General features: G+C 49.1%; 1 protein-coding gene across 1 annotated transcript in view; it reads right to left on the reverse strand.

Moving 5' to 3' along the window:
- Nucleotides 1-621: 621 nt before the first annotated feature.
- LOC119966629 (titin-like) overlaps nucleotides 622-17,307 on the reverse strand; it is a 159,083-nt gene continuing 142,397 nt past the window's right edge. The window contains exon 19 of the mRNA XM_038798643.1: nucleotides 622-880. The gene's annotated coding sequence lies outside the window, so the exon portion shown is untranslated. The remainder of the gene's footprint in view (nucleotides 881-17,307) is intronic.

The raw sequence follows: 17,307 nt of genomic DNA on the forward strand, positions 1-17,307 counted from the left end.
CCAGAGAGGCCAGCACAGATAAGGCAGACTGAATGGCCTTTTTCTATGCTGTGAATCAATCTATGATTCTATGAACTCCCTCACTAATAGCACCATGGGTGTTCTTATTAAACCACATGAACTGAAACAGTTCAAGAATGCCAATTGGATAGAGAGGGGCAGTAAATGAAGGCCATGCCATTGACTCACATCCCATAAACAAATTAAGAACAAGCGTGTCCTGAATTATACAAAACTGAACCATTGAGTTTACATCTGCAAATGTGTTTCTGTTATAACCTGCCTGGATCCTATTGGCTGCAGACAATTGGTTACCCCATGGCTCTTGGGGAATATGAGCTGTATAAATATAGCTGGTCAGAGTGGTACCAGGTAGAGATAGGGAACCACTAGTGAACTGCTGGTGCTGTGGACATATTGCAGTAAATAAAAGTTACTTTGTTTGACTCGATAAATGCGTGACCCTCACAAACGTTTGCCAGGCATCAAGAAGAAAAGCATTATATTAATTGTCAGGACTTCTATGAGATGCCCAAGCTGAAAAGGTTTAATGTTGAGTTAAATGAGGCATTAACGCTGATGAAGCTAACTGTTTACTTAAGTCAAAATGACAAAAAACAATTTCTTGTTTGATGTTACTTTATTGAGTGATCGGTCAGAAGGTCCTTTTTTTGTGTGATGGTCTTCACTGAATCGATGTTGGTTTCATGTCATGAATTACAAACTTTAATTGAGAAATGCACATTTGCCTTCAGATGCTAGAAGACAGACTTGTTTGGGTAGCTGAATCACTTGAGGCCACTATCATTATTTCACACTCACTTGCTTTACAAATGACGACTGGATGGAGAGATCAGATGCTGAATCACTACTTTTAATCCTGTAAAAATAACAGCAATGGTTCCATGAGAAAAATACTCCCCTACAAATGAAATGACATGAAATGAAAATGAAAATCGCTTATTGTCACAAGTAGGCTTCAGTGAAGTTACTGTGAAAAGCCCCTAGTCGCCACATTCCCGCGCCTGTTCGGGGAGGCTGGTACGGGAATTGAGCCGTGCTGCTGGCCTGCCTTGGTCTGCTTTAAAAGCCAGTGATTTAGCCCAGTGTGCTAAACCAGCCCCTGGTTTAAATCTAAGTAGCAGACTCTAAAATTAAAGGTCTCAAGAGATATGAAGCTGAGGAATTATCGATTGATCGCTAATGATAAATGGTTGGAGTTAAGGAACAAATCGACCAAGCGGATTTCATAAATTTCATACAATTTACAGTGCAGAAGGAGGCCATTCGGCCCTTTGAGTCTGCACCAGCACTTGGAAAGATCACCATACCTAAACCCATACCTCCGCCCTAATCCTCGTAACCAGCAACCCCACCCAACCTTTTTGGACACTAAGGGGCAATTTAGCATGGCCAATGCACCTAACCTGCCCATCTTTGGACTGTGTGAGGAAATCGGAGCACCCGGAGGAAACCCACGCAGACACGGGGAGAACGTGCAGACTCCGCACAGACAGTGACCCAAGCCGGGAATCGATCTTGGGACCCTGGAGCTGTGAAACAACTGCGCTAACCACTGTGCTACTGTGCCAACTCCTATTCCAGAACATGAGGGAGTAGATCATGAAACCTTTTAAGCCACAGCTGATGTGATGACACTCTGATGGTGCAGCATTGGTCCACAGAGCAGCACTGACAGGATACGCTCAAATTCCTGGGGCAGGATTTCAGGGTTCTCCGTGGGCAGGTAGCAAGCAAGAGTACCTAACAATTCAGTGGCTTCTGACTTTGACCTAACTATAATTCAACGGAGTATGGCCCATCCTCCCTTGCACTAAAGTCCCAAAATGGGGGAATTGTTGGTCACTTAAGAGCCACTTCCCATCAAGTCACAATATTTCAGTTGGCAGGTGGGAACTATGACAGGGCAATTTGGTTTAGAGTTAGGATCTACTGTCTCCCAGGTCAGTACTCCTGGCCTCCAACCCTCACCCCACTGCCTCCCACCTTCTGTCCCTCCCCCTCACACCCTCCGTGAGCTCTCCATGTGGTCCGACAAAGAAACTACCCAGCCAATCCAATCCTGCCTTTATAACCCAGTCTCCAAACCCTCACACCCATCTACACACCCCTAAAGCTGCTTCTCCTGGCCCCATTGAGAATCATTACCTGCCCCCCCCCCCCCCCCACCCCATCCCCTCACCCCCACCCTCCCCATCTCAGATTGGCTGGCTGCTCTCAATGATGGGGTTTCTTCCCAAGATGTGTGTCGGAAGCTCCATTTAATACTCCTCTGAGCATTAAATAACTGTGGATCAGACGGAAGAACAGGGCCAGGGGTTCACTGCTGATGTTTTTGATGTCTGGACAGGAAACTCTGAACTGAAACTTTGAAACTTAAACTTTCTGACACAGAGGCAACCCCTGAGCTACGACTGTCGCTCTTTTTGAGCGACAAAGAAGGTACGGAATATTGTCTGAACTGTACTGATTGGTTCAGACGCCTTTTCATGTCCGTTGGGCACAGGAGATAACCATGTGAAATTGGTTCTGTTCCCAATACTGGCCGATCTTAACTCAACAATGTAATGGCCACACATAATTGCTTACTTTAATTATTTTCCATGAGAAAGTATTTAAATATTGATTGAGGTAATCGCCTCTCCCGCAGGCCATGTACAAAAACAACCATGTGCAGATCTGGTTCTCATAATAAAATGTTAAAAACACAAAACTATATTGTTTCCATGAAGTTAAATATTGGAGATACATTTGGTCCAAACATAACCTCCTGATCTCCACAGAGTTGACCCCTCACTCTCCTCTCTCCTCAGGTTTACATAAAGTTCAAAGGTGAAGCCTGAGTTGTTGAGGTGTTCTTGTTCTGTCGAATGGAAAAACCTCGGCGGGATTCTCCGTCCCGCCAGCCCCGTTTTCCGGAGGGTTCTGCCCCCGCCGGCATCGGGATTCTCTGTCCTGCCAGCCCCGTTTTCCGGAGGGTTCCGCCCCCGCCGGCATCGGGATTCTCCGTCCCGCCAGCCCCTTTTTCCGGAGGGGCATGCCCCCGCCGGCATCGGGATTCTCCGTCCCGCCAGCCCCAATGTCCGGAGGGGCATGCCCCCGCCGGCATCGGGATTCTCCATCCCGCCAGCGCCGTTTTCCGGAGGGTTCCGCCCCCGCCGGCACGGGATTCTCCGTCCCGCCATCCCGGTTTTCCGGAGGGGTCCACCCCGTGACAGCGGGATTTTCTATTCCAAATGAGGTTTCCCATTGTGGCCACCCCACCCCATCGGGAAACTGGTGTGGGTGTGCTGCCGGCGAAGCGGAGAATCCTGCCGACGGGGAATCCCGCAGCTTATCTTTTCCTTACTGATTATCGAATAGCTTGCCCATTGTTTGAAAACCCGATTGGAGTAAGAGCTCCTCTCTGACATTTATACCATGAACCATTTATCCAAGAGAACGGATTTTTCTCTTGCACACTGGACAGAAGTCTGATTAGGTCTCTTTCTCATTGTTCTAAACATCAACTGGTAAGCTTCAGGGACAGGATCATAAACATTTAATATTGCCTTCTTTACTATCTTTACTGTGGGCAGATGGTGGCATAGTGGTATTGTCACTGGACTAGTGATCCAGAGACCCACGCTAAAGTTCTGTGGATCCAGGTTCAAATCCCGCCCAGATGGTGAAATAAATTCAATAAATATGGAATTAAAAATCCAATGAAGGCTATGAAAGCATTGTCAATTGTCAGAATTGTTATCAGATTCACTGGTCTACCAACCTTACCTGGCGTGGCCTACATATGGGCTGCCCTAGTACAGTTACTACGCTGGCATCTACCCAGCAATGGGGAAATCAGGAGGAGCCTTACTGTGCCAGAGACCCAGGGTCGATTCCGTGTGGATGTTCTCTCCATATCTGCGTGGGTTTTCTCCTGATGCTCCGGTTTCCTCCACTGTCCAAATATGTGGAGATTAGGTGGATTGGCCATGATAAATTAGGTGTGGTTAGGGGATATGGTGGGGGGCTAATTGGGTGCTCTGGCAGAGGGTTAATGTAGACTCAATGGGCTGGATGGCGTCCTTCAACACTATTTAGGGATTCAATGGGTATACGGGTACACAGGATACAGGACAAATCCACCAAGTCTACCAAGTTGATCATAAGCAAAGTGATGAAATCAAGGAACCATCATCTGAAGAAAAAACACTTTTCTCTTTCAATTATGTTTTTTCCCCTTTTCCATTCCACTGTGTGTCTGTCTTGTGCATGTAGAGGGTGGTGAGGCAAGTTGAAGTTGGAGTTAGGCTGGGTAATAGTTAACCAACTGTATCTGCTGCGTAATTCATTATAGTTCTTGTTTGAAAGAAACAGTAATTGGGTTTAACTTGCAAACTTGGTAACTGTAATTATTGGGAAGCCTAGAGCCAAATACTCTTTGGAATTATCGGCTAATTCACTCGTGTTGTGATTCTGGGGTGAGTGGAGCTGGCAATGACCATGCACTTGCCCAGGGTGCTGTAACACAGGCAACGACCGTGCACTTGCCCAGGATGCTGTAACACAGGCAATGACCATGCACTTGCCCAGGGTGCTGTAACACAGGCAATGACCATGCACTTGCCCAGGGTGCTGTAACACAGGTAATGACCATGCACTTGACCAGGGTGCTGTAACACAGGCAATGACCATGCCCTTGCCCAGGATGCTGTAACACAGGCAATGACCATGCACTTGCCCAGGATGCTGTAACACAGGCAATGACCGTGCACTTGCCCAGGGTGCTGTAACACAGGCAATGACCATGCACTTGCCCAGGATGCTGTAACACAGGCAATGACCATGCACTTGCCCAGGATGCCCTAACACGGGCAATGACCATGCCCTTGCCCAGGATGCTGTAACACAGGCAATGACCGTGCACTTGCCCAGGGTGCTGTAACACAGGCAATGACCGTGCACTTGCCCAGGATGCCCTAACACGGGCAATGACCATGCCCTTGCCCAGGATGCTGTAACACAGGCAATGACCGTGCACTTGCCCAGGGTGCTGTAACACAGGCAATGACCGTGCACTTGCCCAGGATGCCCTAACACGGGCAATGACCATGCCCTTGCCCAGGATGCTGTAACACAGGCAATGACCATGCACTTGCCCAGGATGCCCTAACATGGGCAATGACCATGCCCTTGCCCAGGATGCTGTAACACAGGCAATGACCGTGCACTTGCCCAGGGTGCTGTAACACAGGCAATGACCGTGCACTTGCCCAGGGTGCTATAACACAGGCAATGAACGTGCACTTGCCCAGGATGCTGTAACACAGGCAGTGACCATGCACTTGCCCAGGGTGCTCTAACACAGGCAGTGACCATGCACTTGCCCAGGGTGCTGTAACACAGGCAGTGACCATGCACTTGCCCAGGGTGCTGTAACACAGGCAATGACCATGCACTTGCTCAGGGTGCTGTAACACAGGCAATGACCGTGCACTTGCCCAGGGTGCTGTAACACAGGCAATGACCGTGCACTTGCCCAGGATGCTGTAATACAGGCAATGACCGTGCACTTGCCCAGGATGCTGTAACACAGGCAATGACCGTGCACTTGCCCAGGATGCTGTAACACAGGCAATGACCATGCACTTGCCCAGGATGCTGTAACACAGGCAATGACCATGCACTTGCCCAGGGTGCTGTAACACAGGCAATGACCGTGCACTTGCCCAGGGTGCTGTAACACAGGCAATGACCATCTCCAACAAGAAGGTGCAACCATTACCACCCCTGACATTATCATCGCTGAATCCCCCATTGAGGATTACCATTGACCAGAAACTGAACTGTACTAGCCTGCATATAAATACTGTGGCTACCAGAACAGGTCAAAGGCTAGGAATCCTGCTGCGAGGAACTCACCTCTTGACTCCCCAAAGCCTGTTCACCATCTACAAGGCTCAAGTCAGGAGTGTGATGGAATACTCTCCACTTTTCTCTCCTTCACTGTCACTGGGTCAAAATCCTGGCTCTCCCTCCCTAACAGCTCAGTGGATGTACCTACACCTCAGGGACTGCAATGGTTCAAGAAGACAGCTCACCACCACCTTCTGAAGGGAATCTCGGGATTGGGCAACAAAGGCTAGCACAACCAGCAACGCACACGTCCTGAAAAAGTGAATACAAAAATGACTCCAGATCCACAGCAATGTGGCTGACTCTGAACGGCCCTCAAGGTTAATTAGGGTTGGGGAATAAACCCAGCCAGCGATGCTGACATCCCATCAATTAAGTTTTATAATATCGTGGTCTACAGACTGTTCCTCTGATAAGCTTGCAAACACCTGTATGGCTGCATCTGGCAGAACATTTTGTAACATCTCTTTGGTTACACCATCTCTTCGGAAATTCAATTTTATAGCTATCCTTTCAAACGCGGGTTGAACTCCATCTTCCCTAAATTTAGGCACTAAGTGAAGATTCCTGGTGATTGTTACGACCCCAGTCGGTGCTATAATTGGACGGGAAGATTACAGAATGGAACCTTGGCTCAGAAGGCCGTAAGTTTTACATTCTTTGAGAAAACGTGGAGGAACTGAGTCACAGGGCTGCTTAATAATTTTAACAACAAAAAAATATATTCATGAAAATGAACAAAGAAACATTGAAAATAGAAGCAGGAGGAGGTCATTCAAACCATTTATTATGATCATGGCTGATCCCGCCTTCCCCATATCCCTTGATCCTTTTGGCCCCAACAGCTAGATCTAAGTCAAAGGTTCTATTAAGCTGCACTACTTCCTTCCTCCTCTCTTGACTTAACAAATACACATGTGTTTTTAAGATTAACAAAGTACATGCTACAATGCTCTCAGAAACAGAAAATCCCTTTTAGATTGGATTGGATTGGATTTGTTTATTGTCACGTGTACCGAGGTACAGTGAAAAGTATTTTTCTGCGTGCCGCTCAAACAAATCGTTCCATACGTGAAAAAAAATACATAAGGCGTATAAGAACATAAGAACTAGGAGCAGGAGTAGGCCATCTGGCCCCTCGAGCCTGCTCCGCCATTCAATTAGATCATGGCTGATCTTTTGTGGACTCAGCTCCACTTTCCGGCCCGAACACCATAACCCTTAATCCCTTTATTCTTCAAAAAACTATCTATCTTTACCTTAAAAACATGTAATGAAGGAGCCTCAACTGCTTCACTGGGCAAGGAATTCCATAGATTCACAACCCTTTGGGTGAAGAAGTTCCTCCTAAGCTCAGTCCTAAATCTACTTCCCCTTATTTTGAGGCTATGCCCCCTAGTTCTGCTGTCACCCGCCAGTGGAAACAACCTGCCCGCATCTATCCTATCTATTCCCTTCATAATTTTAAATGTTTCTATAAGATCCCCCCTCATCCTTCTAAATTCCAACGAGTACAGTCCCAGTCTACTCAACCTCTCCTCGTAATCCAACCCCTTCAGCTCTGGGATTAACCTAGTGAATCTCCTCTGCACACCCTCCAGCGCCAGTACGTCCTTTCTCAAGTAAGGACGTACTGTATATAAGTATATAAATACACAATGTAAATACATAGACACAGGCATCAGGTGAAGCATACAGGAGTATAGTCCTACTCAGTAGAGACATTGTATAAAGAGACCAGATCAGAGGGTCATTCAGGAGTCTGGTAACAGCGGGGAAGAAGTTGTTTTTGAGTCTGTTAGTGCGTATTCTTAGACTTTTGTATCTCCTGCCCGATGGAAGAAGTTGGAAGAATGAAGCAGCCGTTTGGGAGGGGTGTTTGATTGTGCTTCCCGCTTTCCCAAGGCAGTGGGAGGTGTAGATGGAGTCAATGGATGGGAGGCAGGTTTGTGTGATGGACTGGGCGGTGTTCACGACTCTCTGAAGTTTCTTATGGTCTTGGGCGGAGCAGTTGCCATACCAGGCTGTGATGCAGCCCGATAGGATGCTTTCTATGGTGCATCTGTAAAAGTTGGTAAGGGTCAATATGGGCATGCTGGATTTCCTTCGTTTCCTGAGAATGTATAGATGCTGTTGTATTTCTTGGTCGTAGGGTAGACGTGGGTGGACCAGGACAGATTTTTGGTGATGTGTGCACCGAGGAATTTGAAGCTGTCAACCATCTCCACTGTCATAAAATACACCAGTATATCATGGTGCAGACACACACTGATGGACACACACAGGGACCAATCAACATGCACAAACACCGCAGCCAATCACCAGTTAGAATACACACACTATAAAGGCAGAGGGCACCACGGTTCCCGCTCATTCTGGGTGCTGCCTCTGAGTGTAACAAGAACTCATCCAGCCCAGCACAGACTCACAACACGTGCTGAGAGAATCAACTGGTTCGGACAAGGCTTAGGTCTCTAGTTTAAGTTAGCATCATTTAGACCCACAGTCTGCGTGTGTTAGTTAGTTAGAAGTAGTTAATAAAATTGAGTTGAACCTTCATCAGTGTTGGAAGTGTCTGTTCATCTCTCAAGTCTACACTAGCCAACACTTCATGGTACCAGGAGTTGAGGGATGCTCGCACTTCTGAGACCTGCCTTTCAGTGATCTGCCTTCCACCAGTCTCCAGCCATCCTACAGAATGGACTCCGTTCGCCCGCCACCACCTCTCTGCATTGCCGGGAATCTGGGCTTGAACTGGAAACTTTTCAAACAGCGCTTCCAGCTATACCTCGAAGCCAGGGACCTGGAAGCTGCCTCGGACACACGGAAGATTGCTCTCTTCCTCTCCACAGCCGGGGACCACGCTCTGCACATTTACAACTTGCTCACCTTCGATGAGGGGGAGGACAAATCGAAGTTCAAGACCGTAATTCTAAGGTTCGACAGCCACTGCGCGGTCGAGGTCAACGAGAGCTTCGAGAGATACATGTTTCAGAAGCGAATTCAGGGTAAGGATGAGCTTTTCCAGTCCTTTATTACCCACCTCCGCGTCCTTGCGCAGTCCTGCAACTACGGTTCCACCTCTGACTCCATGCTCCGTGACCAGATTGTTTTTGATGTTCAATCTGAGCCCCTGCGCCAGCAGCTACTAAACGTCAAGAGGCTCACTCTCTCTACGGCCATTGAGACCTGTGTACTTCATGAACAGGCCTCCATGTGCTACTCCTGCATCCAGGCTGCTGAAACGGCGCGGCAAGCCCACCACGAGGCAGAACGGGTCCAAATGATTAAATCTGGATCTGAACGATGGCGGCCATTTTGCGTGTTTTTCGCGGAGATCCGCGCTTACACGCAGCGAGCGTGCAGACGTCACGGACCGCTTCGCGCTGGCGCGTGCCATACTGGATCGCCCCACGCATGCGCGGTGGTGCGACGAACGTCCCGACGCTCCGGCGTGCGGCAACTGCAGCTCCGCCCACTTAAAGCAGCAATGTCCCGCGAAGTCCCGACACTGCCTGCAGTGTGGCAAACGAGGCCACTACGCTGCAATGTGCTGATCTTCCCTGCCTGCTGCTTTTCGAAGGTCCACCCAGCCCCACAGAGACGTCAGGGCTATCCAGCCTGCCATCAATGAACCTACTCCAGACCTTGATTCCGACTGTGCCTACAATGACCCACAGGTCCCGTTCCAAATCGGCGTCGTTACCACGCACAGGATGACCCCCAAGCGTGGCACTGAACCCGTCCACGTCCACAGCGTCGGCCAGGATGATGAGTGGTGTGCCTCCCTTACGGTCAACCAGTCACCTGTCAGGTTCCGCCTGGACATTGCCGCTTCTGCCAATCTCACCGCGTCGTCTGATTTCCACAAGCTCTGCGTACCCCCCTGCTGTCCGACCATCCGCGTGTACATTGCTGGACTACAATGGCAATGCCATCGCTGCCAGCGGCTCCTGCTGCCTTGAGGTGACACATCGTGCTCACACAGTCATTCTCCCGTTTGAGATTGTTGCTGCCTCAAAAGCCTCCTTGCTTGGTGCCCAGGCATGCAAGCTGCTCCACCTAGTGCAGAGAGTACACTCTCTCTCTTCAAGCGATGTGTCTGCATCCTCTGACTCAGACTTCAGGGCGCAACTCGACTCCATCATCCAACAATACCATGATGTTTTCGAAGGCATGGGCAGGCTCCCGTACACATACAATATCTTACTCAAGCCCAACGCCACGCCTGTCGTTCACGTACCTCGCAGAGTCCCAGCGCCCCTCAAGGACCGCCTCAAGCAACAGCTCCAGGATCTCCAGGACCAAGGAGTCATCTCTAGGGTCACGGAACCCACAGACTGGGTAAGCTCCGTGGTCTGTGTCAAGAAGCCGTCCGGCGAGCTGTGGATCTGTATTGATCCTAAAGATTTAAATCAGAATATCTTGCAGGAGCACTACCCGATTCCGAAACGTGAGGAGCTCACGTCCGCGATGGCCCACGCCAAACTATTCTCAAAACTGGATGCCTCGAAGGGTTTCTGGCAGATCCAACTAGATGAGTCAAGCAGGAAGCTGTGTACGTTCAACACACCCTTTGGCAGGTTCTGCTACAACCGGACGCCATTCGGCATCATTTCTGCGTCCGAGGTTTTCCATCGGATCATGGAGCAGATGATGGAGGGGATCGACGGGGTCCGGGTATATGTCAACGACATTATTATCTGGTCAACCACCCCGCAGGAAGACATCGCCCGCCTTCGGCATGTTTTCAGGCGCATCCACGAACACGGCCTCTGCCTCAATAGGGCCAAATGCTCCTTCGGACAGTCGAGTATCAGGTTTCTGGGGAATCACATCTCCCACCAGGGGGTGCGTCCGGACGAGGACAAGATTGCTGCAATCACGTCCTTGAAGACACCCGAGGAAAAGAAAGCGGTTCTCCGGTTCCTGGGTATGGTGAATTTCCTCGGGAAGTTCATTCTGAATCTTGCCTCACACACCACGGCCCTCAGAGACCTGATTCGCAAAACCACAGATTTCCGATGGCTCCCTGCTCACGAGCGTGAATGGCGGGAGCTGAAGGCCAAGCTTTCCACGGCCCCAGTGTTGGCCTTTTTCGACCCGACTAAAGAGACCAAAATCTCTCCTGATGCCAGTCAGTCAGGGATTGGTGCCGTGCTCCTGCAACGAGACGAGGCCTCGTCATGGGCCCCCGTTGTGTATGCGTCGCAGGCGATGACCCCCACAGAGCAGCGCTATGCGCAAATTGAGAGAGTGTCTCGGCCTTCTCACTGGAGTCGTGAAGTTCCACGACTACGTCTATGGGCTTCCGCAGTTCACGGTTGAAACCGACCACCGCCCGCTTGTAAATATTATCAAAAAGGACCTGAATGACATGATGCCTCGCCTCCAGCGTATCCTACTCAAACTGCGCAGGTACGACTTTCAACTGATCTATACCCCTGGCAAGGACCTTGCCATTGCCAATGCCCTCTCAAGGTCAATCACACCTCCATGTGATCATGACAGCTTCATTTGCCAAATAGACGCTCACGTCCAGTTTGCAGCCTCCCATTTGCCAGCTACGGATGCACGACTGATGCAAATTCGCCGCAAGACAGCGGCTGATCCACTTCTGCAGCGGGTGATGCGTCTAATGTCGGACGGATGGCTCAAGGGCCAATGCCCACAATTTTACAACGTCCGCGATGACCTGCCGGTTGTCGATGGGGTGCTCCTGAAATTGGATCACATCGTCGTCCCACAAAGCATGCGCTAGCTAGTGTTGGAGCAACTCCATGAAGGGCACTTAGGGATCGAGAAATGCCGCCGCAGGGCCAGAGAAGCCGTCTACTGGCCGGGCATCAATGATGACATCGCCAATGTGGTGCTCAATTGCTCTACCTGCCAGCGTTTTCAGCCTGCCCAACCACGGGAGACCCTGATGCCCCATGAGCTCATCACATCGCCTTGGACCAAAGTGGGCATCGACTTGTTCTATGCATTGGGCAGGGACTACGTCATCATCATCGACTACTTCTCCAGTTACCCAGAGGTCATCAGGCTGCACAATCTCATATCCTCGGCTGAGATCAGGGCTGTAAGGAGACATTTGCCCAACATGGCATTCTGCTGACGGACATGTCAGACAATGGCCCCTGTTTCGCGAGCCAGGAATGGGCCGGCTTCGCCCGACACTACAACTTCGAGCACGTTACGTCCAGTCCCCTATACCCCCAATCCAATGGGAAGGCGGAAAAGGATGTCCACATCGTAAAGCGGCTCCTCAGCAAGGCCGCCGACGCCGGCTCAGATTTCCATCTTGCTCTGCTGGCCTATCGCTCCGCCCCGCTCTCCACCGGCCTGTCGCTCCGCCCCGCTCTCCACCAGCCTGTCGCCTGCTCAGCTACTAATGAACCGCACCCTCAGAACGACGGTGCCATCAATTCTCACTCCCAACCTCGACCATGTCCCCGTGCCCCACCGCATGCACATGTCTCAACTGCAGCAGCAAACTTCCTACGACTCACAGGCTTCTGACATTCCCGACATCCATCCAAGCGACAAGGTTCGCATCCACCTCCCGGATGGTGGCTGGTCTGCACCTGCTGTCATTCTAAAGCAGGTGGCCCCCCCGCTCCTTCCTGGTCCGCTTACCGGATGGATCCATTCGGCGCCGCAACAGGCGTGCTCTTCGCCTGGTCCCAGGGTCGTCATGGGATCCTCCAACCAGCTCTTCTACTGATCCTGCCGTGGACTGTGTGGCCCTTCCGGTCACTCTGCCTGCCCCTGACAGTGCTGCAGCCCTCCCGGCTCCCGAGGCACCAGCCATTGCCCCACCCTTACGGCCGTCAACCAGAGTTCGTCGCCCACCTCAGAGACTGAACTTATGAACTCTGTACACATGTGGACTTTCTGAAATGTTTTTTTTTTCTACATCCTTCATTGTTGCATTCGTTCTCCCGTGATTTGTAAATAGGTTCGTTGGTTGTTCCAGTTCATGGTTGTCATTAGCACTAGGCACCTTCCTCTGTAAATAGTCTTGTTCCCTGTACCAGCCTCCCCGGACAGGCGCCGGAATGTGGCGACTAGGGGCTTTTCACAGTAACTTCATTGAAGCCTACTCGTGACAATAAGCGATTTTCATTTTTTCATTTCATTTCATATAGCTTTGTACATATCCTCACACGTAGCTAGGTACATTCTCCACACACCCACACTATTTTTTATAAAAGGAGGGATGTCATAATATACACTAGTATATCATGGTGCAGACACACACTTATGGACACACACAGGGACCAATCAACATGTACAAACACCGCAGCCAATCACCAGTTAGAATACACACACTATAAAGGGAGAGGGCACCACGGTTCCCGCTCATTCTGGGTGCTGCCTCTCAGTGTAACAAGAACTCATCTAGCCCAGCACAGACTCACACCACGTGCTGAGAGAATCAACTGGTTCGGACAAGGCTTAGGTCTCTAGTTCAAGTTAGCATCATTTAGACCCACAGTCATCGTGTGTTAGTTAGTTAGAAGTAGTTAATAAAATTGAGTTGAACCTTCATCAGTGTTGGAAGTGTCTGTTCATCTCTCAAGTCTTCACTAGCCAACACATCATCCACCTTGGCATCATTGATGCAGACAGGCGTGTGTACAGTACTTTTCTTCCTGAAGTCAATGACAAGCTCTCTAGTTTTGCTGACGTTGAGGGGTAGTTTGTTTCCATTACACCACTTCACTAGGTTCTCTATCTCCCTCCTGTACTCTGACTCATCTTTGTTCGAGGTCTGACTCACTACGGTCGTGTCATCAGCAAACCTGTAGATGGAGTTGCAGCCAAATTTTGCCACACAGTCGTGTATGTATAGAGAGTATAGTAGGGGGCTAAGTACGTAGCCTTGCGAGGCACTGGTATTGAGAACTATCGTGGAGGAGGTATTTTTGTTTATCCTTACTGATTGTGGTCTATGAGTCAGGTAGTCAAGGATACAGTTGCAGAGTGAGGAGCCAAGTCCAAGGTTTTGGGGCTTTGATATGAGCTTGGTATGCGAATTGCAGTTTGCATTCTGGGAGTATGGAGTTGATGGCCGGGATTCTCTGTCCCGCCACACCAGATTTCTGGTTCAACACGCCATCAGAATTCTGCATTTCGACGGCTGGTCAATGGGGTTTCCTATTGTGGGGCCTGTCCTCTCAGTCAGGAAACCTCTGGGTTGTCGGTAAAATGGAGCATTCCGACGGCGGAGAAATTAGCCCAATGTGCCTCATGACCAACATTTCGAAGCACTTCATAATGATTGATGTCAAGGGCACCGGACGATAGGCATTGAGGCATGTTGCCTGGTTCATCTTTGGCTCCGGTATGACGGTGGTCTTCTTGAAGCAGGTGGACACACACCGGCTGTGGTCAAATACACATACTCCGCTCTGAACCCAAGTGAACATCTGAGGATTTGCCCCCAAAATTCCCCCCAATTGATTGTCAAATGTGAATTTCCCAACTCCATTCCTAAACAAAATCTTCTTTAACTATCGTGCTTTCCGAAATCCAGTCCAAACTTTCCAAATTATTCTTTCAAACAAAGCTTCTACTCCACTTTTAAGAACAAATCCAATATCTAGCTTTTACAATTCTTGTCTTGACTACTGTACACACTGTTCACAACTGCTTTAATTCTCCATTCCCAGACTCTATTCAAGTGGCATTAAACTTTTCATTTATCCCTGAAGTCTGCTTTCCCACTTTAACTCTGGTTCCTGCAATTGTCTCACACACATTCCGTTTCTCCCTTGAATTCTTAATCATTCTCTTAACTTCAGTCTTCTTATGACATTCTTTCTCTGTTTCCGAACTTTATCTGGTTCTTTGGGAAGTCTGCCTCTTTTCAGCTCCCTTCTCTTCTCCAGACTTTCTTCTGGCAGAGTTGAAAGAAGTTTCCTCTCTGGTGTCCTTCTTCAATTGCCAACAAATTCAGCTAAAAACTAAATCTTTCTACCTTAAAATGACTTCCAGTTGGGGGTGGCACGGTGGCACAGCGGTTAGCATTGCTGCTTCATAACGCTGTAGACCCGTGTTTGACCCTGGCCCAGGGTCACTATCTGCGTGGAGTTTGCACATTCTCCCCGTGTCTGCGTGGGTCTCACCCCGACAATCCAAAGATGTGCAGGGGAGGTGGATTGGCCACGCTAAATTGCCCCTTAATTGGAAACATTTAAATTTTAAAGAAGCAACACCCACATGCTTCTGATATTTTATTTACTTGTCACACCATAACCCTCTCTCAGCACAATAGACACACAGTTTGAACTGAAGCAATCCCCACACAAACACCTCTGTGCACCATGAATCTAACTATGTGTTTTACCCTTCCTTACACAGGAACATTAAAATAAACCCATTTCAAACCATAGCTTATTACTAATGTTTACAAATAAAAATATAAATCCCTTAAAATGACCTTTGTTTAACTACAGTTACATCAATTTCTTAAAGGAATCAGTCACCAAGTGAATCACTGGGCATGACCTAGCGGCCATGCTCCACCCGAAAAACAACGCACCATGGCACAATGTGGCTGGTAAATGATAGAAGACCCCACTCCTAGGGTCTACCCAGCTCGCTAAGCCTTGCGAGATCTAACACGATCTTGTGTCGTCGTAATGTTAATCCCGCCCACGGTGGGTGGGAAAACCATTTTGGCAAATCTGCATATTAGAGCAAGACAGCTTGTCTCACTCTAATGTGCAGTTCCCGGAGGTAACCAATAACTCTCTGCCTGGGAAGCCTGACAAATGCAGTTTGTGCTGGTCTCCACACACACAGGGACCAGATGGAACAGCACATGTGGGGGTCTCCTAGGGGATCAGAGGCCCCCAGGTCCTTGCCCTCTGGGAAGGTGAGTACCCTGGCACTGCTGGTGCCACCCTGACATTGCCACATGGGTGCCAGCCTGGAATTGCCAATGTGCCCAGGTGACACTTTCAGCTGGCAGGGACACTGCCAGGGTGTCTGCTTAGCTGCGCACAGCTGGCACTTTTGATGCGGTGGTGATCGAACCAGGGGTGCACTGGGGGGGGGGGGGGGTGTGTGCTCAAGGTCCCACTATAGTCAGCCGGGGTGGGGGTTCAGGGGTCACGTTGGGAGCTTGAGAGATCGGGACGTCATTAAAAATTGGAACTCCTCACTGCTGAAAAGGGGGCTGAGTGAGACCTCAGGTGCATGTTCCCCGCTGAGGCCGGTATTGAGCTGATGGTCATCAGATAGCGGAGTGTTTCCCAGCGCTGTGAGCGCTGTGAACACTGGGAAACACGTAGCTAAATGCACTCACTACGGGACTCTTCCCACTTAGTTATATCGGACCCACTATCTCTCCTTTCTTCCTTTATTCTATGCTTGGACTGTTTAGCTTCTTTCTCTCTCTGAAGCTTTCAATCTTTCCCTCTCCCTTTCCTCAATAGCTAATTTCTCTCTCTGAAATCCAAGATCAAACTTTCGAGTTTCTATCTTTTCCACTCTTTTCTCCTCCCTTTTCAGCTCTTCTTTTGCCCATGTGAGCTTTTGTTTATCTATATTTCCTTCTTCTGTCACTTCCATTGTCTTGATGTCTTATTTCTCTTTCCTTTACTCTTTCTTCCAATTTCAATCACTTTTAAATTAGATGTTCTGTAGTTCATCATTCACTTTGGCCAGTCTACAGAACCGGATCTGGGGGAAGTGGGACCAGTACAAACCCCATGGTCTGTACCTGTGTGGGACTGACAGCAATGTCCGAAGGGGAGTGTTTGTTAGTGCTGTTGGGGAGGGTTTCAACTAATGTGGCAGGGGGGGTGGGAACCAATGCTGGAAGTCTGAGGGAACTAAGGTGGGGACAGAAACAAAAGGCAGTAAGGGGAAAAGTGGAAGGCAGAGAAACCAAAGACAAAAATCAAAAAGGGCCATATTACATTATAATTTATAGGAGCAATAAATGTCAAAAAAACAAGCTTGAAGGGTCTGTGTCTCAATGCGAGGAGCATTTGTAATAAGGTTGATGAATTAACTGCCCTAACAATCATTAATGGATATGATGTAATTGGGATCACGGAGACCTGGCTTCAATGTGACCAAGGATTAATAAGGGGATCAGGGCTTATGGGGAGAAGACAGAATGGGGATGAGAAAATATCAGCTGTGATTGAATGGCGGAGCAGACTCGATGGGCCAAGTGGCCTAATTCTGCTCCTATGTCTTATGGTCTTATGGTCTATGGATGGGAACTCAACATCCAGGGGTACTCAATATTCAGGAAAGATAGAAGGAAAGGCAAGGAAGGCGGGGTATCATGGCTAGTTAAAGAGGATCTTAATGCAATATTAAGGAAGGACATTAGCCTGGACGATATGGAATCTGTACCGGTGG

This window comes from Scyliorhinus canicula, chromosome 5 (genome assembly GCF_902713615.1).
Source record: "Scyliorhinus canicula chromosome 5, sScyCan1.1, whole genome shotgun sequence".
Classification (NCBI taxonomy): domain Eukaryota; kingdom Metazoa; phylum Chordata; class Chondrichthyes; order Carcharhiniformes; family Scyliorhinidae; genus Scyliorhinus; species Scyliorhinus canicula.